This window comes from Osmia bicornis, unplaced genomic scaffold (assembly GCF_907164935.1).
Source record: "Osmia bicornis bicornis unplaced genomic scaffold, iOsmBic2.1, whole genome shotgun sequence".
NCBI lineage: Eukaryota > Metazoa > Arthropoda > Insecta > Hymenoptera > Megachilidae > Osmia > Osmia bicornis.
In genome coordinates, this window is record NW_025791375.1 from 62,439 (window position 1) to 87,657 (window position 25,219).

Genomic DNA, 25,219 nt, shown 5'->3' on the forward strand with positions numbered 1-25,219 from the left:
CTGAGCAGAACACCCCCTAGTGCGTCAAAAAGAAGGGATCCCAGGCAACCTATTGGGAGGTTGGAAGCAGTGGACCTGGCCGGGGATGAAGCTGAGGAAGAGGATAATATAACAAAGCAGAAGTATACACAGGATAAAACAATAGAGGAGGCTTCTAACCAGAAAAGAAGAGAGAGCCTCACCCTGGAAGAGAAGATGGATGTTAGTCTGAGGGCTATAGAGAAGATCCTTCAAGCCATCAGTGACCATAATATGGTTTTTAACAACTTAATCCTGAAAAAAGAGGGCGAGGTGGACCCTATATTAAGAAATACTTACGTGTCAATGAAGAACTGCCTGGAAGAGGTTATGGTTGCGGTGGACGGTCTCAGAGATGTACACACTGAGCATACTGAAAAATCCAAGGGTGAGATAAGTTATAGCAGGACGAAGAGAACACAAACGACAGCTATGGCGAAAGTAGACCGGGAACCTGTAACAGAAAAGAGAAGCATTAGCACACAGACGGAGGAAGAGATAGGGGGGGAAATTACGCCCCCCACGGATAAAAGTGGGAAAAGAACAAGGTTCACAAGGAATACGGAAGAGTTACCACCGGAGGAAGGAAACAGGAAGGAAGTATTGATGCCCGAACAAGCAGGAGGGGAAGCGAATGGGGAACAGGAATGGAGCATAGCCGGAAGGAGAAGACGAAGAAAGGAGGATGAGGTAGGGGTAAACAGGAGAAACACGACCCCAAATAAAAATGAAGGCGGCAGGTTGGCGAGTGGCAAAGAGGGGGGAAGGAACACCCCGGGAAAAAACCTTAACCACAAGCTATAGCAGTACGCTTCGGCAAGGATAAGACCTTTGCGGAAATACTCAGGAAGGTAAAAGGAGCCGCGGGGAAGACACCAGAGGGCATTAGAGCGGTAAAACAAACCAGAGCAGGGAATCTGCTTATTGAATTCTCCCCTGGTGCGGACCTAGAGAACCTCAGGGAAAAAACCTAGATGGTAACCTGGGCCCGGATGTAGAGGTGGCTAAGTTGCAGACGATGGTTGACATTGAAATGAGAGGGATCGACCCCACTGTAGAGAAAGAGGAGCTGATAGAAGCTATCATGGGAAAAATTGGATATGAGGCTAAGGGGGTCAGGATCAAGATTCTCCGGACAGACCCGAGGCAAAACAAGGTGGCGATCATCGAAGGCCCTGCAGTGGATATGAACCGACTGCTGAGGGGGAACAGGATAAAAATAGGATGGACTATGGTAACTGCGAGGGAAATCCCACGTCTAACGCGATGCTACAAGTGCCACGGTATGGGGCATATTGCAAACAATTGCAAAATCACAGGAGAAGCGGGTGGATTTTGTAGGAAGTGTGGTGAGACTGGGCACCACATGAGAGAATGCCTAAAAGAACCTAGGTGTAGGCTATGTGCAGCGGATGGTCTACCAGTGGGGCAGACAGGTCACGTTGCCGCTTCAGTAAGGTGCCCAAAATACAAGGAGGCACTAAGAAACAAAAGGCAAGGATAGTATTAATATCCTACAGGTGAATCTAAACCACTGCAGGCTCGCACACGATCTATTGTATGCAAGTGCGAATGACAAAGAGGCAGACCTGGTAGTGGTGGCGGAACCGTATGCCTCACCAGATAATTGGTACACAGACACTACGGGTAGGGCAGCGATCTTTGTAACAAACAGAGGTTTGGCAAAGAGTAAAAAGATAGCGGTAGTAAGCCGCGATAAAGGATACGTAGGGATCAGATACAACGATATGTATATCGTGAGTGTATATGCTTCCCCAAATGTGAGTATACAGGACTTCGAAGTACAACTGTCAACGCTGGAAATCTTCCTAAAAGGTTTAAGGGATTGCCGACATAAAATCATGGTACTTGGCGATTTTAACGCAAAGTCCCCCTTATGGGGATCAAACAAATGGTGCGGCAGGGGAAGGATCTTAAACCAGTGGTGTGCAGGCCTTGGACTGTGTCCAATCACCTCCGAGGGGGGGGGCCACGTGCGAGAGAGGAGGAGGATCGGTTGTCGACGTCATACTCTGTAGTAAGGCGGCCCTAGAATTACACCAGGTGTCGAGGGTGCTAGATGAATTCACAGCATCTGACCACAAATACCTATTCCACACAGTAGGCCCAGGTCCAAAAAATAAAGGGGCGAATTTGGACCCCTTTGATGTCGGCAAGGGAAAGATTGAGGAAGACAAGCTCCTGGAAGCGCTTCTACAGAAATATGGAGATGAAAATTTTAGTAAGAGGATCAGGACACATACTACATACGAAGTCGACAAATTTATTGAGGAAATAGACAGACTCATAAACAAATTCACGATATACAGAAAGACATACAAGGGAGATCGAAACCCGGTTTATTGGTGGACTAACGAGATAGCCATGAAGAGGAAGAAAACCAATAGACTAAGAAGGGAATACGCGAGAGCCAAGGCAAAAGGCAACATGGGGATAATAGAAAGGACACACGAAGCCTATAAAATTGCGAAAAAGGACTTGAACCGTGAAATCCAGAAGACTAAAAAGGCAAATTGGTGCGATCTCTTAAAAGAGGTTGATAGGGATGTGTGGGGCAGACCTTATAAATTGGTTATGAAGAGGGTTAGAGGTAGCATATCCAAACCAGATATCCTGAGTCCGGGTGAAGTGGGAAGTGTCGTCAGGAAGCTTTTTATAACGACCCGGGTGGGCGCTGGAACACCTGCAAACAAAAAAGATGACACGGAAGATGGAGAGACGATGGACAGGAACGAGACGTACTTACCTGGAAACATACCGGAACCCCCCTGCAATGAAGGGGACAACGTGATCACGGCTGAGGAAGTCAGTAGGCTGGCGAGGAAAATGCCAGCGAAGAAGGCCCCTGGCCCCGACAAGCTGTCGTCGGCTGTTGCAAAGAAATTTAGTATGGGAGCGACTAAGTGGCTTGCACACATATTCACTACGTGTTATAGAAGAGGCTACTGGCCTATTCCGTGGAAGACGGGTCGTCTGGTTCTCCTGCCAAAAGGGAAAGCGGCAAATCCGGAGGAAAAAGCATATAGACCTCTGTCTATTATCTCTTGCCTTGCGAAGCTACTGGAGCAAGTGGTCAAGGGAAGAATCCTGAAAGAACTGGAAAGAAATGATCTGGCAGAGAATCAGTTTGGGTTCAGGAAGGGGCGCTCCACCTTAGATGCCATGGAGAAACTTAAAGGTTATTGGGAAATGGCACGTAAGAAAGGAAAACACTGCCTACTGGTAATGCTGGACGTGAAGAATGCTTTCAACACTGTTAGGTGGGACAGCGTTATCAGGTGTATAAAGGAAAGAGGGTTTTCTAGGGAGATGGTTGAACTGATCCGGAATTATCTGACGGACAGATGGATTGTTTTTAACTCCAAAGAGGGGGGGGTTGGTTTCCAGGTTTTTGGAGGGGTCCCCCAAGGATCCGTAATTGGCCCGATCCTATGGAACATTGTTTATGACGGCCTCTTAAGAATTCGTCTGCGTAGAGATGTGTATCTTATCGGCTACGCAGATGACATAGGCATCGTTATAATTGATAATGACTTCGACAGAATAGTGATAACGGCAGAACGAACGATAGAAGACATGAGTGTATGGTACGAGTCGGAAGGTCTGAGTCTCGCTCACCACAAGACCGAAACCATCCTCCTCACAGGAAGGAAGGTCGTGGGAGGGTTGACAATCACTTGCGGTGGGGCAGAAATAAGAACGGCTAGGGATGCTAGGTACCTGGGTCGCATTCTAGAGATGAACCGAGGCTTCAGGTTGCATATTGAAAGGGCGTGTGATAAGGCCCTGAAGTATGCAAACGTCCTGGCAAGGTTAATGCCAAACCTGGGCGGAGCCGGTAATCAGGCACGCAGGTTGTATTATAAAGTTGTGGAATCTGTGATTTTGTATGCAGCGCCGATGTGGGCCACCGGACTAGAGATGAAGAAGAACTTAAGTCTGCTAGCCAGCACACAACGAGCCGCCCTTCTGCGGGTGTCACAAGCTTATCGGACCATCTCTACAGATGCTCTATGCGTAATCACAGGACAGATACCGTTGGACCTGGTGATTCGGGAAAGGGAGTGGATTTACAAGAAGAAGAAAGAGGCCGGAGGAGGCACAACGGAAGAGGTAGGAAAGATCAAGAATGCGGCACGGGAAAAAACCATAGAGAAATGGCAACAGAGGTGGGAGGAGTCTGACAAAGGGAGGTGGACTTACGCCCTGATTCCTCGCCTCAAAGAGTGGATTCATTGGGGGCCCCAAATCATTAATTTTCACCTGTGTCAGGTGATATCAGGGCACGGGTGTTTTGGCACCTTCCTCTGGCAGAAAGCGAAGAAAAGAGCTAACGCAGAGTGCTGGTTCTGCCCGAATCACGAGGACAGCCCCGAACACTTCCTGTTTAAATGTAGCCGTTGGAGGAACGAGAGGTCGATTCTCTGTTCGAGATTAGGAGTAATACCCAACAGGAGTAACTTCTTAGATCTGCTCAGAGATACCACAAAGCGAGAAGACGTCATTAGGTACGTAGTGAGTACGCTGAAAGATAAAGAAGCGCATGAGAGGGATAGACAAGCAGCGGAGAAAAGAGCAAGGGTGTCCACCCCCACCACCAGGAGAGGCAGATAATATGTGCTTCGGCCGCTTGTACAGTGGCATGTACATTATTCTAACATATTGACGGGAACGAGTTATTTTAACAGAATGACCGTTATCATTTTACCTAATAACTATATACTATTTACTAGCTACAATTTATTTATCTATTTTATTTATTTACTGGATTTGTGTTTTATTTATTAGTACGTTATGCATTTTAAATAACTTGACCAGGAGACAACTTGTAGATCGAGCTGGACTTAAGTTTTATTATTGAGCTGACATGGAGATTTTATTTATTTATTTATTTATTTATTTATACTGACATGGAGATTTTATTTATACCGACATGGAGATTTTATTCACTGACATTGAGATATTGTATAAAGATGTGTCACGCGTATAGCGATTTAATTAGTGGGACCTGATCCTATGAAATTTGGTGTAAGGTAACCCTACCCGTAGTGTCGAAACCAGGGGGTTTTATGGAAACAGCAGTAGCCTAACAGCGCCACCCGCCCCTGATGTAATGCTATAGATCTTTGATCAAAGCGGTTCCGGGGGCGGAGTCACACACGGCCTTGGCTGCAAAAAAGAGAAACCGAGGTGGGTTTTTTAGTGGGTAGACCAATATGGGAGTCCCACAGTACCGGGCAAACAACACCCCGCCTGGTCTGCATAAATGCATTTTTCCCATCTCGTTAAAAAAAAAAAAAAGGTTGGGGTTGGGTTAGGTTAGGGTTAGGTTAGGGTTAGGGTTAGGTTAGGTTAGGTTAGGTTCACCCCTGTGGCTGGGGGGTTTAGAATACAGCCACGGTAACCCCTGCCTGTCGTAAGAGGCGACTAAAAGAGGGGCGTGAAGATGGAAGACAGCGAAGAGGACAAGGACAGTCGTGGTTGGGGCGCTGCAGTGGGAAGAGGACGCTCTGAAGGGGTGATGCAGAACACGGGTGAGTTTTCGCTTATTTATTAATATACTTAATTATTTATTTTGTGTGCTTGAGATCTTGTGAGAATGCGCGAGTGTGTGCGAGTGTGCGTGGAACAGGTCATCGAGGATTGCAGCCTTAGAAGAGGTGGCGCGGTCACGCCGGGATGGTGTGATCCTTGAGGATATCCCCCCGGTGCCGACCGTTGCTGAAGAAAAAGGCCTGTCCTCGTGGAAGGTCAGGTGGGAGAGATGACCTCAGGGATAATGCACATCTTCAGCATCCTACAAGGTGGACCAAGATATGGCACGGTCAACGGGAGGCAAGATGTCCCGGTCCTGGCCGTGGTCGAAGAGGAACCCCTGTCCTGGCAAGAGCTAGGCAGGCGAAGACATGGCGCGACCAACCGTTGAGTGGGAGTCCTCCGGTTCCTGGTCGTAGTCGAAGAAAAATGGCCTGTCCTCGTGGAAGGTCAGGTGGGAGAGATGACCTCAGGGATAATGCACATCTTCAGCATCCTACAAGGTGGACCAAGACACGGCACGGTCAACGGGAGGCAAGATGTCCCGGTCCTGGCCGTGGTCGAAGAGGAACCCCTGACCTGGCAAAATGCTAGGCAGGCGAAGAGGTGGCGCGGTCACGTCCGGGATGGTGCTGATCCTTGAGTATGTACCCCCGGTGCCGATCGTTCGTGAAGAAAAATGGCCTGCCCTCGTGGAAGGTCAGGTGGGAGAGATGACCTCAGGGATAATGCACATCTTCAGCATCCTACAAGGTGGACCAAGACACGGCACGGTCAACGGGAGGCAAGATGTCCCGGTCCTGGCCGTGGTCGAAGAAGAAGCTCCTGTCCTGGCAAGGCCAGGCAGGTGAACACATGGCGCGATCACCCGTTGAGCGGGAAGTTCCTCCGGTGTCCTGATCGTGGCCAAAGAAAAATCCTGTGCCTTACCGTACAGGTTGAAATGTCCTACCGCTTGATCGGAGGTGTAACGGCGTGGGTCCTCAATCCCTTATAGCTTGATATGCGCATGGCGGATTGAGGGTGGACGAAAGCGTCATGAAAGCTAGGGAGCCGAAGCGCCGTTGCGGCTATCGCTGTGTTCATGTGGGATATCCTCAAAGGATGAAACGGTTCCGGCGGCCTACGTCAGGGGAGGGGTTTTTAGTGGGTAGTGTATCAGGCCGCGGACGCCCCTTCTGGGTACCGCCGGGTCGCCCCTTCCGGGCTGTGACCCTATCTTTTGAGCCCACCCTTTAGGGTAGGGCTATCAGGTTGCCCCTTCTGGGTTGCCTCTTTGGGTTTGCCCCCACCAATGGGCGCCAGGCCCCCCTTCAGGGGATACGAGTCCCACACTGCCCGGGTCCTCTCTAGCCGAATAGTGCGAACAGAGGGTAGCCCGCGCATGCGTAAAGGCATTTTCCTCTTCCATCAACTCCAAAAAAAAAAAAAAAAGGTTAGGTTAGGTTAGGGTTGGGTTGGGGTTCACATTGCATTATATTGCACGGTGTTACTTCACGTTGTTTACATTATGCTGGCCGCAGCTTTTATTTTATACTTACGCTTTCAATTGTTTGTCCATTTGTTCATTCTTTCGTTCCGTCATTGTCCATTCATCCTGTAATTAGATTGAATTGAAATTATGATTTGGTTTGATTTGCGGTTGTGGCGGTATAAGGTGTGGACTGTGTTAATGTGCTTATGATTTGCTTTATATTTAATGTGTTTATATTTTATACTTTATATTGTCGCGTTATCGCTGTTTACTATTACTTATTTATTTCATTTCATTCCCTGTCGCCCTCTTGATTGTCGCCTGTAACATATCCTTGGATGTTCTAATTCCTCTTCTTTTATATTCCTTAAATTCAATGAATTCATGATGCCTTTCTCTGGCATTGGTATTGTATAGTTCTTTCATAACAGGGTGACAGTGTGCTTTTTCTGTTGAATTGATATGCAAGTTAAGTTGTGCTATCCTTGTATATTTTATGGTACGTTGTACAATTATTATCCTACCTTGTTTTCCTTTCTCTGAGTTTACTCAGAGAATTGGTAGTCTTGTTCTTGTTCCTGTTTCTTTTCTATTCTTAACGAGTTTTATTACACTGTTCCTGTTTCTTGCTGACATTCCTTCGTTGGCACATTAGTGGTTAGGGTTAGGTTACACCTTGCAAATTCTGTCACCCGACATCTTTGAAAGTGTATATTCTATGGTTTATATATATTTATATATATATTTATATTTTATATTATCTATGGTTATATTATTTTGAAATTCATTTCATTGTATCTATACTATACCTTCACGGTATTTCATTCTTTCTTTCTTTATTTCTTTCCTTATTTTAAATTCTTTATTCTTATTTTCTTAATTCCTCAATTCTCCTTTATTATTTAATCACCTTAATCGCGTTTAATTATGTTTATTACGTTTATTATTATTGATTATTATTTACTATTATTGATTATTATTTACTGTTTATTATTCACTATTGTATTCATCTGTCAGCTGTTACTTTATTTTAGCTTTTAGCGTTTGCTTTTAGCTTTTAGCTGTTATTTATTTATTGTTTATTGTTTGTTTGTTTATGGGCTGTTCTAATCATGGGCTTCATGGGCCCCGTGGGCTCATGGGTTATTATCCATCATTCACTGTAGACAGATAGATGGATTGTCGCATTTACTACATCATGTGACATTCAAAGCATGCTTATCATGAGTGAGTGAGCATTTGAGTGTTTGTGTGTGAGTGTAAAGCATGTATGGGACATGTCATCGAGGGTTGCAGCGTACGAAGAGGTGGCGCGGTCACGCCGGGATGGTGTGATCCTTGAGGATATCCCCCCGGTGCCGACCGTTGTCGAAGAAAAATATGTTCCTGCCTCTGCAGGTCGGCGTGATGACCTCAGGGATAAGGCACATCATCAGCAACCTACCAGGCGGACGAAGAGGGGCACGGTCAACTGTGGAGATACGATGTCCCTGTCCTGGCCGTGCTGAAGTACAACCCCTGTCCTGGCATTAGTGCTAGGTAGGCGAAGAGGTGGCGCGGTCACGCCGGGAAGGCGCGATCCTGGAGGATGCCCCGGTGCCGACCGTTGCTGAAGAAAAATTCCTGCGTGTATTTCTCAGGTTTAAAATGTCCTTACCGCTAGATCGGAGGTGCAACAGCGTGGATCCACAGATGCCCCATGTTACATGGCGTTTTTGCGGGAGGACGGAATAATGCGAAATGCATTGAATTGCCAAAACGCCGTTGTGGCTACGTTGGTAACCTGTTAGATATCCCAAAGGATGAATAGGTACTGGCGGCCCACACAGGGGAGAGGTTTTAGTGGGTAGTATATCCAGCCGCAGGACTGTCCCCTCTGGACTACCTGCTCAAGGTCGCCCCTTCTGGGCTGAGACCTACTCTTGGGCTAAACCCCACCCTTCGGGGTCGGGTTGCCAGGTTGCCCCCTTCTGGGGTTGCCTCTTTGGGTTTGCCTCCACCAAACGGGCGCCAGGCTGCCCCCTCAGGGCGGGTATGAGTCCCACACTGCCCGGGCCCTCACCAGCCGAATAGAGTGAATGAGGGAACAACCCGCGCGTGCGCAAATGCATTTCCTCTCTTATTAAAAAAAAAAAAAAAAAAAAGGGTTGGGTTGGGGTTAGGTTAGGTTAGGTTATGTTAGGTTAGGTTAGGTTGGTTTCGTACATGCTTATGATCGAGGAGGTGGAGAGAATTGTGTGGCTTCTTACTTCTTAGTTCATTCTTAGTTCATTCTTAATTAATTTATTGTCTGAGTTCAATCACAATAATTATTGATTAAGTGATTTAATCCACGTGTTAAACTGTTTATTGTTTATTTACCTTCAGATTATAGTAACCACTGATCCTGTAACCCTATTGGAGTGCGTAACCTGTGCGATTTCCGTCGCATTGTGATGCTAGACGACTGTGTTGCTTGATGGCCATTAACGGTGCTGGGTGGCCAGCTGACATGTGGAGGATGGTTGAAGGAATTGAATCGGATTTGACTTGGTTTGGACTGGATTAGGACGATTTGATTGATCGATCGAGGCAATAGATTTGTCCAATGGTCCCATGAATCTCTGTGACGCGGGTAACCTGTTACAGATCGGTTATACTGTGTCACAACACGGTTTGTGTCGCTAGCTACGGTACGGGATGCCCGGTTGACGTTTGAGGGATGGTTGGAGGGGTTGGATTGAGCTGGACTGGATTGGGATGAGTTGCTGATCGACAAGGCCAATAAATTTGTCCAATAATCTCGCTATTCCTTGTGATACGGGAATCTGGAAACTTGCTGCAATCTCGGTTGCATTATGCACAAGACGGCTTGTGCCGTTGGCTACGGTGATACCTTTGATTCTTTATTCTCATTCTCATTCTCATATTCTTATATTCTTATATTCTTATATTCTTATATTCTTATATATATTCTTTATATTTTGCATTTTGATTACGAACTTGATTATGCTAACTGTAGAATTGATGAATTATTGAATTGATTAATTATTAAATTGCTAAATTACTAAATTGTTAATTATGCGCGGTTTATGTACATGCAAGGTCTGTAAAGCACATGGCTTCTTGGTTCGCTGTTGACCTTGATATTCAGTGGGAATGCAGCGAACTGGGAAGAATTGGTAACTGAATATATGACCTTGATTGCTCAAGTGTTTGCCGGTCGTCTAAGGGGGCATTCCTTTATTCAACTATTTTATTAATTTACTCGAGCGGTTGAGTTTGTTCTTATCTATTATTTAATTAAGTTTCTATTTAATGTTGTAGGGTTGCGCGATTTTGTTGATTATAACACTGGAGCATTGTTACCTCTGCCTGTCCTCTATTATGATTATTCACTCAGATGGAGCATGCTAGTCACTTGACTCTCTGCTACTCGTATAACGATAATTCGGTTGCCTCTTAAATCTGCCTTCGACGTCAACATTGAGCTGATTCCTGTTCGTATGGCGGGGTGGGATCCACCCTGACTGCGACTGTGATTTTGGCTCCTGTACGGCTGTGTTATGACTGCTTCGGTCAATTTGGGAATTGGGAATTGAGTTTCGCAACGGGATTAAATCTGACCTTGGCCGCATCTCTGTGACTTAGCTCATTTTGCTTCGTTCCGTTCTTATGTTTTACTGAATCCATTAATATTGTTGCATGTTGTGTTCCATTCGTTCATGCATGCTGCTACTTATTGAGATTTTTATGCGAGCGTTTCATTTCTTGACGCATAATTCGTTGGCTATATTGTTGCCTTGCTTCTACAGGTGCTGGACGTCCGGCTGACATGTGAAGGACGATTGGAGGAATTGATTGGATTGGATTGATTTGATTTGACTGAACTGGGATAGGCTGCTGTTGATGAAATCAATGGATTTGTCTTATAATCCCGTTGATCTTTGATACGGGTAACCTGCTGCAAACTGCATTGGGTTATGAGGCAGCTTATATCGCTTTTGACGGTGGTATTGTATTTTATGGTACTTTATTTATTATTATTATCTTATTTGACTTAGTATCTTATCCTATAGTTGAATTGTCAATTTACACCTACAACCGTTAGTTAAAGACATTATGTCCTGAGGATGGCAGTCAATCGGTGTTGGCGTGTGATTTTAGTTAGTTGATGATATCAATATCGGGGGACAACATTAGCAAATTAACAAATATTAATATTTCCGATCATGGGAGTCGGTTGATGGTTTGATGCGGATGGCGACCTGTGAGTGGGGCTTGGCTTATGGTGGAGCTCTTCTCTTCTTATACTGATTCATTTGAGTGTGGATGCGGTGGCACACTCCCGTTGATTCGGGTGGAACCTTTAGGCACTCACTGTATCCACCTTAATTTAATTCTACCCATTTGTCTTATTGCTGTCGGTACCATTTAATATTTCATCATACTTAATTTTATGGAGGAGTTGTTATTGGCGTCGCCCAAATTGACGGCCTGGCGATTGAATGCTGTATACCACATGATATGATTCAGTTTAATTTGATTAGTTTAGTCTGATCACCTTGTATGATTGAAATAGAGAAGACTACTCACTTATTTGCTTACTTGCTTTGCTTGCTTTATTAATGAGCTTACCTATCTTACCTTACCTTACTCGGCGCGGCATGCTGCCTAGCGGCTGGTGGCTGATTGGTCCTGACGGGCTACGGTCATTCATTTAGTTGCTGAATTCGATTTATTTACTTTGAGCTTCTATTGCTGACCCATTATTTAAATTTGAATTATTTAAATTAAATTATTTAGTTGATCTATTTAATGTATTTACATATTCATTTATATTTATATTTATATTTATATTCGTACTATCTAAAGTAAGCTCAAGCCTGTGTTTGGTCAGGATGTTATTGCCTACATTTGTACTAGGGAGGCGGGCAGTGTTCGGGCGGGCGGGCGGTGGTTGGCGGGTGGTGTGGTTGGTTCCGGCTTTGTTAGATGGCACTGCGTGCCTCTCCCGCGAGGCTGGCGGCTGTCTTCCTCGCGGGATTGCTATTGCGCGAGTCTGATGGTGGGACGGGGGGGGGGCTGGATATTGGCAGTATCTAATAGCGGGCGCCTTTCATAGATGGCCTTGTATGTTCACTTATGCTCTCTGTATGCTTGTTCGCGCAGCTGGGCACTTGTGCCGGCGCCTGAAATAACGCTGCATCTGTGCCGTGTTGCCTGGTCCTGTGGGTTGCCTGACTGGACTCTGACCTGATTGCACTTGTCGGGCGGGCTATTATCACGATAATCATGACCGGTTCCTTGGGGCTGGCTTAGGATAGTCGTGATGTAACTTATTTACCAACTAACATTAAATTAGAGGGGATTGGGGGGGGGGGTTGAGCGGGGGCTGAATTTGGGGACGAATTCGTTTCTGACTTCCCATTTATGACTTCTTCTATTTTTCTCATCTCTTATCTAATTCCTGCAACAATTCTGGTTCCTTCCAATTATCTTCGTTCGTTCTATCTTCGTTTTATAATTATAATTAGTTTTGAACTAGAGGGAGGGGTTATTTGGGGGCGCGGGAGGGTTCGGGCCGGGTGTTGAGACTGTTGTTGAGACTGTTGTCTGTTTGTTATTATTATTGATTATTGATTGCTGATTGTTGATCATTGACACTGTATACTGATGTAATCAATATAACCAACCCCATGACACCTACGGGCTCATACTTGCTACTGACTGCGCTATTTTATTTTATTACGCGCAATCCATAACTTATTATGCCTCGCCACCCGTGAGTGCCCATGCATGTATTTTCAAGCTTGCTTGGCCTTATCTCTATTCTAACTCTGACTGGACTTTGATGCAGTCTTGTTCGGCATTTTCATGGACTTCGATGCAATTTTGTTCGGCATTTTCATTTCATCTCGGTTTCGGTATAATTTTACCCTACTTCAATCGAGAACGGCCCTGCTTATGGCCTGAGCTTGACTTGGCTCAGGTCGTCTTGGGGCGATTTACTTCATTTCTGCTGACTTGGATTGTGATTGTATTCGACTTCTTCGGTTGTTAATTTGGCTTTGGTTTTGGCTTTGATTCTGGCACCACTTGCACTCCTGTTTGTATCCATCCTCATTACTTCACTACTTACCTAATTAATTACCTAATTAATTACTTAATTAATTACTTAATAATAATAATAATAATAATAATAATAATTAATTGTTTATTCATTCATATCACCGCCGCTGCACTATTTGAATGTTATCTCAATGCGTGCCAATGTCCTGACGTATGATTAGCGCCTGCGCGCTGGATTGATGTTTCAATGTCTTGATTTCCGACGTTGCCGCATGAATGGCTTGCGACGCTGCGCGGTGCTGCCATCTCGACTAGTTCTGGTGGATGAGGGATGGGGAATTGACGCATTGTATGGTTGTCTGTTCTTCAATGTGGGTGGGGGATTTGTGGGCGGAACTGCCGTATGCATGGCCGGACGTTCGCTTCATGGCGCGAACGATTATGTTGCTTCAGACTGATTAGATTGATTTGAACTAAATTCGGGAATTTGCAGTTCTGCTCTGGTTCCTGTTCTTGACCTTGAGTTTGCACACCCAATTTTGAATTGCCCAACTTTGTGCTCCGGGATTAAGATACATTTATAAATTACGGATTTATCTGACATCTGACACTGTGTTAATACAAGGGTTCGCTGTCTTCATTGTTTTTCTCTCTTAGTTCCAGGCTCTTTAATTCTTTAGTTCTGTGGTTCTTTAATTCTTCAGGTTACTCTAAGTCTTACCTGCTTAGTTTACCCTTGCCCTTGCCTGATCAGTTTTCTTGCTGTTTGACAACCTCCAAACTTTTAGATCTCTGATTGTTATAATTCCAATCTTGAATCCGCACCACTAACGGATTGTTCATCTTGATTCATTCATTCATTCATTTGGTATTCGCATTTGTATATTTTAACCTCTTCAACCTCTTCATAGAATTAAACGATTTACATCAGTGAGTAAATCAACAGTAATATTCGAATTTGGCTTCGGCTTCATTGTGCCTTCGTGGTCGTTGTTCTGTGCCTCCGCAGTACAGCTGGTAAAGTGCAGTGCAGTTAGCACGATAGGTCCGCCAGTCCGTCATTGATGACCAACATCAATATGACTAGTCCGCTCGATGAGCAACTTAAAAAGGATTTCCTAGAGATTTGCACAACGGAATGGTCGGGGTCTGGAAGTGGAAGCGACTCGGGGGCTGGAATAATCCCTTGCTCCCCCCAACCTGTCATTAATAAATTCGGGAGGGATGAGATCAGCGATAGAGGCTTTAGCGGTGCTGAGAGCGCAGGGGTATTTGGGGTATCTGGACCAACTAATATAAAGGAGGTGAAGAGAAATATCTCTCACCTAACTACTTCGGGACCCTCGAGACCTTCGGCTACTCGCGGAAGCCGGGATAGCTTGGAAGAAGACAGAGGATACCTTAAGATGAAGACTAAGACTAAAGACAAAATTAATGCGGAAGACAAAATTACGAGAAAGGATGGACGTGGGATGCTTGGAGTGGCTGGGCACGTCCATGCTCAGGTCTGGCCCCGCGAGGTAAATGCTGGACCCAGCGTGGTCTCTCGGGGTGGATTGCGTGGAAAGACCGTGACTTCCGTGATTTCTAAAGGGGAAAAAAGAATCTTTGGCCCACTGGTACGGAGGTGCGATGTTTTGCATACTCCGCGACGGCCTGAGATCTCATCTGATGATGCAGTCAGCAAACGAGGAAGCGGTCGAAACGATACCGTACCATGCCCGCGGCCAGTGGTACCAGAATCCATTCTCAGAGAGCTGAGAACTTTACCGGGATACATAATAGCCGGAGCTGCGCCATCAACGATCCCTGCGACGGTGACGACGGCGACGACCTCGGAGGTGTTGAGGCCTGCCTCGGCCGGGACATCGAGGACCCTGACTTCCAATTCTTTGATCCCAGGGGTTCGGCGGCCTCACGCTAAGGTTGGCCCGGCCAGTGGTCCGGTGGCTGCTGGTTCTGGTTCTAGTGGACGAGCGGAGCGGGGCCATGGACGGGCTCAGACGCGGGGGAAGCGGGGAATACAGGAAGCGCTTGATGATTCTGATTCTGATTCTGCCCTCATTGTAGAAATTTCCGACGAAGAAGGAAACGCGAATGCAGTAAACAAGGAATCTGAATCTGCACCCGCTCTCCCTCGGGTAGCGGTATGCCCGGATCGGACTGAAGGCCGAACAGCGGTGGGAAAAACAATAACAACAAAAACAACAAAAACAGCAGCTGCCATCGTTAATAAAGCAGCTAGTGATGATGATTATGACAGCAGAGGTGGCGACCGGACCCTACGAGGGGAGCAGCGGAAGGAGCGCCAGCAGCACCAGCAACGACAGCAACAGCAGCAACAACAACAGCAACAGTCATCACAGCAATCACAGCAGTCACTACAATCGGAGCAATCGGGGCAATCGGGGCAACAACAACAACAACAACAGCGGCGTCATCATGGGGGGAAATTAAAAAAAGCAAAAACAGAGGTTCAGGTCACTTGCAACAGGGGTTATAATTACATTGAGGCTGTGCGCAGGATAAAAAGGCATGCTGGCGGGTGTATAGGGGAAAATCATGTGGTGGGTATCCGCCGCACACAGGACGGGACAATCATTTTTGTCTTTGCGGGGGGAAAAAGGGATCTGGCCGAGGAATTCACCAATAGAGTTAATACGCGGCTTAGTGCAGGGTGGAAGGCCTTCATTGCACCAAAATATATGGTTGTCGACGTCTCCGAAATTGACCCCACGGTCGAGACCGATGAGATTGTCCGGGCCGTTAGCTGCGCGGTGGGTGTCCAGCCTGGTAATAGTAATAGCAGGGACGATAGTATTCGACTCATTTCTTCGGGTATGGACCGGGTCGTCCAGACGTTCCAGGAATGCGTACGGGTCCTTCCCGTCGAAGTGGCAGTTCCACTTACGCATCGTTTCGAGTATTTTTACTCGTTCTTCTTGTGGTCGGCTGGTTGGTTGCGGCTGCGTAGATGGTCCTGCCGGGGATGGCGGTCTTTCCGGCGTACCGGCGTTTGACGTTTCGCCGCGATTCGGCGTGGACGTTGCCGTCGTTGGTCGGGCACCTAAGGTGTACTGGTGCCAATCACGAGCGATTTCGGTGTGGAATTCCTCGAAATCCCTCGTCCGGTCGGTGTCCTCCTTGTAGCCTGGTTCGTCCTGCGGACGATCGGTAAATTCGTTCGGATGTTCTCGAACGTACTCCACTAAATGTAGCCGCAGCTGGACCCAAGTTCCCGTGGTCGGTTGGTTTCGACGACTCAGTTCGTAGCTCAGCTGGTCCTTCTTCAGGCGATAGACCCACGCGATACCAGTCCTTCCACTCGATAGCATATTTACCTGTCAATACCATCGGTTGCGCAGGTGACCCCTAGACGTCACGTCTTGTCGATTGCTCTGGGCGCTGGGTGCGTGCTCTGCCGGCGGCTCCCGGAAATACAATTTGATTGATTGATCCATCGACTGATCAAGCATCTGATCACACAGCTTGACCCGATGCGTTTTTCCTGGAGCCTGGTTGATCGGTTTACCCATGTCAGTTAATCTGGGATTTTCACTTCATGTCATCCAAGGACGCACCTTCTATTCATATAATACAATAACCCTGAGACCGTTGACATGGTAGCTTGGTGGGATGAGTAGCAGTTGGCAGCGCTCACGGATGGTTTGGACGCGGGCCTATTCGAGCTTGAGTACTGCCTATTCTAATCATTGGCAATTGTATGGGCTCATTTTCGTTAAACCAATAAATAAATTTGGAATTTTAATTATAAATTTAAAATTTAAATTATAAATGGGAGTATCTAGGATAATTTAGGAATTTAGGATCAGTAAACATGGCTGAATTGCCATTTAATTGTCATGTAATTCTATATATATATGAAATTTATACTTTAATTTATACCTAAATACAAATCTAAACTTATAGTTAACTGTTCTTATACTTAGGAACTGTTCTTACACTTAGGTTTATATCCACGTCATGCTCGCATTATCAAATCTCTACTAATAAAATCCTTAAATTTCTATATACTATCATTTAATAAACTAACATATGAATCTAAACTTAAGCTAACTTAGCTGACTTATTACACATCACTGATGAGGGTATGATTGATATGTGTACTGTGAGGGGGCCGGATTAGTGACCAAATATGTCTGGGGTGTGGCATGGTGAGGTGTGTATTGGTACGGGAGCGTATACGAGGGATACGGGTGGGATAACTGATAGGTGAGTGGTTGGAGATGGACTGGTTGATGGTACGGTGTGTGCGGCATGTTGCTGCCTGCCGGCGGCACCTGTTGTACTGGCGGATATGCCGGTGTTCCCATTAAGGGGGGCGGTGGTTGATTGCGCGGTCGCCGGGGGTTGCGTGACTGCAATGGTGCTGGGTTTGATCGTGCGCGCCGTGACCGGGGCGGGTCGCGACGGGACCACCTGTACGGGTCGCGAGGCCTGGTGGATGCCCGGCTCAGGTGCACCACCGCGGCCGCATGTCGCATCATCTCTCGCTGGATGTGCCCTACGCGAGCGGACACCGCCCTTTCCACTGACCCCGAGATAACGGCGTCCAGCTGCTGCAACGATTTAAACAAAATTTTAGACTTAGAATTAGAATTAGGAGTAGATATTAGGAGTTGCGATATTCAGGGCTATTCAGTGGCCTCAACTCAATCGTGATTTGTTCATTCACATCAAGCTATAACGACGCTAATGCTGATGTCATGGCTTTGATTCCAGTCCACTCATTTCGATTAGGTCTGGTACAATTCTGGTCAGTACTCCTGTGATTGACCGGGTTAGCCTTGATTCGGTTATTGGTATATTTCTAGGTCCTTAATTCAGTTCCGATTCATTACATTGGATAGGATAAATTTGTCTATTTTACTGGGATTGGGTTGACTGTATTGAATTAAGCTGATTGATCTGGTTTGGCTTGGCTTGGCTTGGTTGGTCCGGCTGGACCTCCTCCGCTTTATAATGTTCAGTGTGTTTCTTTCGTGTAAACTCACTGAGATGGTTGAGCCTTTGATTTTGAGTGGAAACTCTGGGGGCGATCTCTTTAGTATGGTATAGTATAATTTTCAGTGATTAGACTTAATTTCGGGCTAACTGAAGGAGCGGCTTGACGCCGGTTCGACCTGGCTGTGACCTGCCATGGTATGACCCTTTAATTGCGATTCAGTTATGCTTGTTTGATGAATACTGTTGTGCTGGCTCCCTGCATCCCTGCTCAACTATGGTTATAATTTTACAAATGATATCGACTTAACTTGACTCCTGTGACTTGTGACTGACTTATGATCTTTGTATCCTGGCCTTACTTGGTTGCATCTCGGTCACGGGTTACATCTTACCTTAATCTTAGTTGTAGCTACGGACTTCTTGTTTCGGTTCGGATCAGATACAATGATTGCAACTATCTACCTTAACGATAACACTGATACGAATCCTGGCTATTGTTGATCTCACTAGTCTGATTGTCCAGGTTGGGTCAAGTCTTGACCAATCCAGGCCCTGGCTAGAGTTGCTTAGATCTTTTCCTCGAGCTCATAAGCCAACCTTACTTTGGCGTTATTTTGTTTCTGCTCGAGCTGACTCTAATAGTCCAAGCTGATTGATATTGTTGACTGAGAATGGGAGGGGCGTCGCTGCTGATTGGTACTCACGTTGGGGTCCACTAGTATTCTTCCCTGGTCTTGATTTGCGGCAGGGGCCGAGCACGAGGCCCCGGCGGCAGCATTTGGCCCTCCTCCTCCGGTCGTCTCAATTATAACAGGCAGAAGGTCGTTCTTCATGTTTTCCATAGCGCCGGGTGTTATTGGTGGATGCGGCCCTGATTGGCTTTCAGCGTATCTGTTGGATATTCATTCATTTGTGTACCCCTTGCTTATTATTATTATTATTTCTATTACCTTGCCTATTACCTACTCTACTTATTCATTTTAACGATTTATTATTACTTACTTATTTATTCACTCAGGCGCTTTGTTTATTTATTTATTTGCTAACTTATTAACTTACTTAATTATCTATCTAGCTGTCTGACCGTTTAATCACTTAATTAGTTAAAGCCGTTTCCTTGCCCTTTATTATTCCATACAATTCACTCTACTTGTTTATTTGTACGATTGAGGTATAGGCTGGATCACGCCTTATTTCACTTGTTGCTTAATGCTTTGTATCTATGGAAGGCTTTCTTACCTTCCTTCCTTCTTCTACCTCCCTCACCAGTTCTTCTCCTTACTGCCTGGCTGCTGACTTCAACAATTCAGCAATTGTCATTGACTTCTTCCTTCCTCCTTCTTCCTTTTCTCTCTCCTTACTTTGCTTAACTGCGAAGTCGAACTGTAAAGGCATTCGATGCATTTGAATGTATGAGGATTGAGTGGGGGGTGAGGGGCAAATGCTGTGGTTCAACTACGCAACTGTGGGATGACTGTTTGACTGACTGATGGATTAGACTATTACTTTTACTTTTATTAATAACGGGATAGGGTATTCGGTGGTACTGTAAAGTAGCGCTGATCACGCGATTAATAATTAATGACAGCAATTTTGGTGACTTCCTTTTACCTCTAGTTGAATTTGCGAACAGGGTGATGCCTTCGTCTCACTTCTCACTTCTTAAAAACTGCGCAACAGGTCTAACGGCTAAATGTGTAAATGCGCAGCATTGGGTGAATTGAACGAGCGTACTTGAGAGGTTGTACGCAGTCCCCTCCGTGGTGGCTGCAGGGAGGTGGACTTGACCGGGATAGTTGGCTATTGGTTGATATCGCGATACGCTCATTGGCTGGGGTGGGCTTATTGGCGAGGTTGAAGCGGGAATTGGTCGAGGGTGGTGTGCCTTTCTTTTGCCTCCTGTATCTATGCCCGTGGCAGTGGCCTCAATCGTGGGCTCATGGCTTATCATTGTTCGGGCCACTGAATGATGAATTTATTCATTCAACAAGAGCCAGTCATGATCCGGATACTGACTATTGTAGTGGATACTACCTTGATCTGCGCAATGCCTGAACGGGGACTTGGGACTTGGGATTTGGGATTTGGGGATTGGGATTTATGACGGTCCGATATCAAGCTGTACTAATCCATTTTTAACTCAGTATAGGGGGGAAAAAAAAAAAAAAAGGGAGGGTCGTGAAGGTTGACTGTGGCTGTATTGTTTGCAGCATTTACAGCTTAATCCTAGTAATGACTTCAATTTGTTGTAGTTCGTCTTTAATATGCTAGTTGATTCTCCTCCTCGTTCCTCTTTATGTTTATTACATGTGAAGCTCTCTTAATTTATGCTCCACATCTGTCTGCATGATGTGCAGTCAATGACCTTCAATATGTGTATTTCCAATATCCAAATTGTTGACGGTGCTTAAATTCATGCTAAACTGTCTCATTGTAGGAATCAGTCAACTTACTCAATTTGGTGGCGCTAATTATGTTGGCTCATTATCGACATTATCGGTGTTAACTTTCTTTCTTTAGGTATAATATTTATTTATAATCATTTACCATCATAGTTGAGTCAATAATTTCATATTTACAATTTGCTCTTGCTATTTGTTGCCTTTCTCACTGCATCGTATTTGATTCACTAGATTGTTGTTCATTATGTGGGTTCATGTTTTCTCAGTCACCTTTTCTCCATTATTACTCTTATAATTGAATTGACTGATTGATTGAACCAGCCTTCCTGATTGGCTCGACATTTCATACTCATACATATACATTCATACATACATATATATTTATATTGTGAACCGATCAATTTGGACTTGGTTCATCTACTTCATCTATCCATCTATTTTTACGATGATTACTACCTGTGTATAATTTGTTGATGCTGGTTGCAAATGGTCTGACAGTGTAATGTTAATTTCCGATAAACACGCACCATGTTGGACTCGCATTTCATTTCATTTCATATTACATATTTCCTTTCTGCCTGCTTGTTGCCTTCATTTTATTCTTGTTCCATCTATCTTATTTATTAACTAATATTATTTGACCGAGTGTTGTTTGGTTGTTTGGTTGGGTCTATGGAATCTCCCTGATTATAAGCGTTATATGACGATAATTTATTTGGTTAAATGCCTTATGTTATTTGATTTATTTGTTTTATTTGTTTCATTTAGCTTATTTATTTACTCGGCCTCTCTTTCCTTGGCGGTTTTCTGTTATTTTCGGTGCATTGCACAATTTGTAATTTGTTTTCTGCACCACGATAATGTGCTGGCACAGTGTGTCTTGCAATCCGCGCAATCTGCGGGTTTTGCACGGGTTGATTTGATTTAGCTCATAATTGTTATTAATCTAGTTCGATGGTTGGTCCACTTTCTTTATAGTTTGTATTTATGTTTATGTTTATGTTTATGTTTATATATTTTATTCATATGCATATTCATATTTATATGCTTTGTTTTGGTCCAGTTTATTTACAAACATGAATGATTTATATAATAAATGATAATCGTGGCCTTGACTTACTTATTAATAAATTTATTTAATTTATTTATTTTGACTTTGAGCCATCTTAAGTTTTATTTGTTACCTTTGCATCAGTATAATTACCTTTACCTTCCGCGAATAGCGTAGCATCGGACTTATCTTGGTGGTAAGTCTGATGGTAAGTATGGTTTCCTAGGATTGCGCGGCTGCACGATAGACAGTTCTATAGTCGGTAACTGTCTAACGGGTAACTGGCGCGTGGTGGGCAACCACTGCACGGCAGATAATTTGTCTGTCGATAACCGTTACGGAGTGAACGGCCGAGTATTATATGGTAGATAGAATACTTTTGTCTATGCGAACGCTTGAGGGCGCGTGGCTTCTGTTGTAATCTCATCATTTAAATTTAAACTCTCTATTTATTTATTTATTTATTTATTGTATTCTTATATTATGTAGTAGTATGGTGTTGATTGAACCATGCAGTTTACGCTTGATTTGTTTATTTGTCATTTTATTTACTTACCTTTATGCACTATCTGGTTGTCAATTTTATCTCCTATTTGCATTTGCATGGACAGAATCAGTTGCAACTTGCGAATTGTGAATTGTGAATTTGATCTATTTGAGATTTACAATATATAATCTATAATTTACAAAGATAAAGTTACAGTAGCTGAGATAATAATCTCTATGGTTATACCGATTAGAATATAACTCATTGTTGTATTCATTTATTTATTCATTTATTCATCTACTTCTTCATTATTACATTATATGGGTCATGTTGATACGCGCTACACATTGTACATTTTCTACATTTACATTTTCTACATCTCTCTATTTTCTCTTTTATTTTAATATCTTTAACTGTTTCACTCGCATTCGGTATTTATTTATTCATTTTGTTTACTATTCATCCATTCATTTGATTTGATTGTTTAAGTTATATAAAGTTACATTGATTTGATTTGATCTGAGCCGTTTCTGACTAATTTCCCCTGGGCTGCTACAATGCTCTGTTTGTTCTTCTGTTCCTTCCAGGAATTATAGTGGTTGCGAGGGTACACGGTTCTGTTTATGATTTCAGTATTTATACATTTCAATGATTTTTTATTTCATTTATACCTACCTTGATTTCGCTCTCATTCGTTACTGATATTTCTTTCCTTTCTTGTTTTCTTCTTTTGTCCTTGTTCTTCCTTCATTCTCCTCTCTATTTTTTCTGTACTCTTACTTGATTATTTTGTGTCACACCTGTTGTTATTTTATTTTATTTTATTTTATTTTATTTATTTTATTTTATTTTATTTTATTTTATTTTATATTAATTTTGTTAGAGCTGGAGGGGCACACAGAATCACGATACGGTGTAAAAGTATGATTAACGTATTTATTATATTCATAATCTTAACTCTAATATAATATAACTATATAAATCATGTTAGATGTAACGTAATATATGGTTAGAAAAAGTAGAGAGTCGAAATCGGAGATGACGTAATGTCATCGGTAATGGATGGCGCTCGAATTGAATTGCACCAACACCTCCTCTCAATACGAGCATCACGAACAATTGCCACATTAAACAATTCCCATGTGTTTAATACAAAAATAGTGTTTATCTCTAGGCAACGGTTTCGTAAGCACATCTGCCGGCATATTTTCAGACGACAAATACTCTAATTTAAAATTATCTTTCTTAAAAACGTCACGCAAAAAATGAAATCTAATATTAATGTGTTTAGTACGCGGATGTACAATAGGATTCTTTGCAAGTAGTTGCGCGCCAAGATTGTCATTATACACAGTCATTTTCGATAGCGCACAAAATCCTAATTCCTTGAGGAATTCCGAAAAATAAATCCCATCCTTAACAGCCTCTGCCAAGGCCACATACTCCGCTTCTGTAGATGACAAGGCCACAGCTCGTTGCTTGGTGGACCTCCAACTAATTGGACCATTTGACAAAGTTGTGACGTATCCTGTATATGATCTCCTGTCCATCTTGCATCGCCCCCAATCAGCATCTACATATATCTTAGGGCAATCGTCTGATTTCCTGTAATTAATGCTATAATTTATAGTACCTTTTAAATATCTCAATACCCGTTTAGCAGCCCCCCAATGGGCTTCTCCATTACAATCATTAAATTGTGCCAATGTGCTGACTACATGAGAAATATCGGGTCTCGTGGCAACAGCGAGATACATTAGGGCACCGACAAGTTCACGATACGGCCTCCTCTTGTTCGAATGGTCTGTACTGACTCTATTCAATGCAGAGTCTTTGTCCATGGGAGTAGCCACAGGATTACACTCTTCCATCCCAAACCGTTTCAATAGATCCAAAATATATCGTTTTTGAGATATTCCTATTGTCCCAGATGCCTGCTCAATTTCTATTCCCAAACAATACTGAGCCTTACCGAGATCCTTGACATCAAATTCATCGGCTAACTGCCTTTTAGTTTCTGTAATCCAACTTAAATCCTTTGAAATAATTAACATATCGTCAACATATACAATTATGAACAACGTAGATTCGCCCCTCTTTGAATGGTACACGCAAGGATCAGCAACCGTCGATTTAAACCCCATTTCTTTTAATTTTTGAGAAAGTCGATTATGCCACTGTCGACCCGCTTGACGTAGGCCATAAATGGCTTTGTTCAAGTGACACACTAGGTCCTTATTTTCCTTCGAACAACTTAATAACTCTCTTGCAGCTTTCTTTACTTGACTTTCTTCCTTAACATCATTGGCTAAGGCATTCAAACATTCATTTAATAATTCAGGTCTTTCCATATAGACCTCCTCTGGAAGGGTTCCGTTTAAATATGCGCTTGTGACATCCATTTGTTCAATGGTCATGCCAAATTTGACTGCTAAAGCAAGCAATAATCGTACGGATTCCAGTCGCGCTACGGGCGCAAAAGTATCAAAAAATTCTATCCCAGGACGTTGCGCATACCCTTTGGCAACTATTCTAGCTTTCCGTTTTGCTAGAGAGCCATCCGAATTATACTTATTTGTCAATACAGTTCTACAACCGATTACTTGTTTCTTTAATGGACGCGGTACAAGTTTAAAAGTATCATTTTTAACTAAATTTCGTACCTCGTTTCTTATTGCATTTATCCATTCTAGTCTGTCTTCGCCAGTAAGCGCGTCATCTATTGAAACTTCGGCTATGCTTGCCACCAATTCAGCCAGATTAGTCTCATGGTCTTCCGTGATTTCTGGTTCGTTTTCTTCATGGTTCTCCTCCGTATTTTCTTGAGTACCTCCATTTGGAGCTGATTGATTGTTATTTGTACGACAGTGAAATAGTTTTCTAGGGCGTCCCCTTTTTCCGGTTCTCTCGACTCTAGGCCTTCCTGGTGCTCTCATCAGCCGTATTGCATCTTGATTCTCATCAGCTGTTTCGTCTTGACCAGTCTGCTCTTCGATCAGCTCTTCTGCATTTTCTAAATTTGCGGGTTCGATAAGAACATTTCATTTCCAATACATGTATCCAGTTCGCTACATTGTTCAGGAGTTTGAACAATTTCCTGATCCACACATGTATTATGTTTGTAATTTCCTTTCTCAATTACACGAATATCTCTGGATACGATTACTCTCCTTTCATTGGGAAGCCATACTCGATATGCTTTCGACGTTTCT